Genomic DNA, 2,425 nt, shown 5'->3' with positions numbered 1-2,425 from the left:
GGTCAAAAAATTTGGCAGAGAAAAATAAACAACAGAGAGCACTTTCTGACTATGCCAGTCCCGGAGTTATGGGCACGCAGTCGAGTATCATGCAACCCCCGAATACAGCTTGAAATTCGGAGCTAAAGCCAACATTCATCTAAATGATACAGTAGTCAGCGCAGTTCAATTGTTTGGTCGATGAGTATCCAAACAATCACATTGAAAACTTCTTGGAGGTTTGTGACATGTTAAAGATCAACACTGTTACGGATGATGCTATAAGATTGAGGTATTTCCCATTTTCTCTAAAAGGAAGAGCCAAACAGTGGCTCTATTCATTGCCAAGAGCTTCCATCACAACATGGAACAAAATGGTCGAAGCCTTCCTTGCAATGTACTTTCCTCCGAGAAATTCGGTAAAGCTTTGCAATAAGATATCTTTATTTTTTCAGATGGAACTTGAATCCTTGATTCAGACTTGGGAGCGATTCAAGGACCTCTTGCGGAAGTGTCCACAACACAGGTTCCCCGAATAGATGATCATTCAGACTTTTTACAATGGGTTGAATCCAAGTATAAGACAACTTCTAGACGCCACCGCAGGAGGTACAAAGGGGAACAAGACCCCTGAAGAAGCCTGAAAATTGGTAGAAGAAATGGCCATGAATAGCTACCAATGGAATGAAAGAGAAAAGAAGAAAGTGGTCAGACTTCATGAAATTGATGCAGTTACATCTTTGCCAGCTCAATTAGAGGCATTGAGCAAGAAATTGGATATATTGACTTCACCGATGGTAGCCGTTATCATAAGTTGTGATGGTTGTTGGGGTTAACATATGAAGTTTGATTATCCTATTTCGATTGTTACTTCAGTCCCAATTGAACAAGTAGATTTTGTGGTCAATTCAGGAAGAGTACAAGGCAATCCTTATAGCAACACCTACAACCAAGGGTGGGGAACCACCCCAATTTCTCATGGAGTAACCAAGGGCAGCAAAAGGCCACGACACCATCCGGTTTCCAATAACAACAAGCCCCGAACATGGAGAATCGAGTTTCAAGCTTGGAAACCCAGATGACCGATCTAGAGAAAGCTTTGACCAGATTTGTGAAATAATCGGATACATGTTTTCAATTTGTTGAAGCTACACTTTGCAACCACACCGGTTCATTGCACAATATAGAGAATCAAGTGGGGTAAATTGCGAAGTCTCCATTGGAGAGACCTCAAGGGAGTCTACCTAGCAACACCGAAACTAATCTGAGGGAACATGTGAAGGTAATCACTTTGTGGAGTGGTTGTGAAGTTGAAGGTAGATCTCGTAGTGAGAAGACCAATGTTGAAGCACCCAAGGTCGAGGAGGTTGAGGAAAGAGGAAACAAGGAGAAGGAGGTGGCACCCCCACCTTACAAGCCAAGAATCCCTTACCCTTCAAGATTAAAGAATGACCAAAATGATGAGCAATACAAGAAGTTCTTGGGTCTATTTAAGCAATTTCACATTAATATTCCTTTTGTGGAGGCATTGTCTTAAATGCCTCAGTATGCAAAGTTTTTGAAAGATCTTTTGACTAATAAGCGCAGTGTTGCATTGATGATCTTAGATGCCTCCTTTTCATTAGTGTTGCAAAAGAATATGGTGAACAAGAAGAAGGACCAAGGAAACTTCATCATCCCGTGCAACAATGGTATCTTGGGTGAAGATTTGTCATTGGCGGATTCAGTGGCTAGTATCAACGTCATGCCATACTCTTTCTTTCAAAAGCTAGGCTTGGGGAGCTTAGGCCCACTCGGATGCCATTACAATTGGTGGGCCAAATGGTGAGACATCCGAGAGGTATCATTGAAGACGTGCTTGTCAAGAACATATTTCTTATGGACTTCGTATTTTTGGATGTCGATAAGGAATATAGATGTTCCTTTGATACTTGGGAGGCCATTCTTATGTACTTCCAAGGCACTAATTGACATGGACGGTGGAGAGTTGACATTGAGGGTTGGCGATGACAACTTGACCTAATGCCTAGCCGAAACCATGTGAAATTCTCTTAACTTTGCTGATGCTCTTTATTTTCTTGACACTAATGATGAATCAATAGATGAATATGTGCAAGAAATGATAAATCCAGACCCGTACAAGGGGTTGCTAGACCAAGGAGTGGAGAACGAATAAGTCTTAATGCTTGGACTAGAGGATAAGATATAATCTACCCCGGGGATCATGAAGAAGGTACTCTGGAAGATGAAGCACGCAATGAGACGTCACAAGAAACCCCAAAGGCTAATGGGGATGTGGAAGAATAGAGTAAGGGTAACGAACCCTTGTGCGGTAACAAACTTGATAACTCCCCCTCTACCTTCAAAAGACTATGTTCAGAGTGCTTTCAAGTCATGGGTAAGAGGGAAACGTTCATCTATGAGCCCCCGTGAGGTAAGGCAAGGT

At 42.1% G+C, this 2,425-nt stretch overlaps 1 non-coding gene across 1 annotated transcript; it reads right to left on the bottom strand.

The window, feature by feature from the left end:
- Positions 1 to 401: 401 nt before the first annotated feature.
- LOC120254781 lies at positions 402 to 508 on the bottom strand. The gene has a single exon (XR_005534742.1). It is a non-coding gene; the product is annotated as a small nucleolar RNA R71 (small nucleolar RNA).
- Between the last annotated feature and the right edge of the window lie 1,917 nt (positions 509 to 2,425).

The sequence above is a fragment of the Dioscorea cayenensis genome, unplaced genomic scaffold, assembly GCF_009730915.1.
Source record: "Dioscorea cayenensis subsp. rotundata cultivar TDr96_F1 unplaced genomic scaffold, TDr96_F1_v2_PseudoChromosome.rev07_lg8_w22 25.fasta BLBR01000625.1, whole genome shotgun sequence".
In the NCBI taxonomy this organism is placed as follows: Eukaryota; Viridiplantae; Streptophyta; class Magnoliopsida; order Dioscoreales; family Dioscoreaceae; genus Dioscorea; species Dioscorea cayenensis.
Note: the sequence above shows the minus strand (reverse complement) of the source record. Positions and strands in the feature narration are given on the sequence as shown.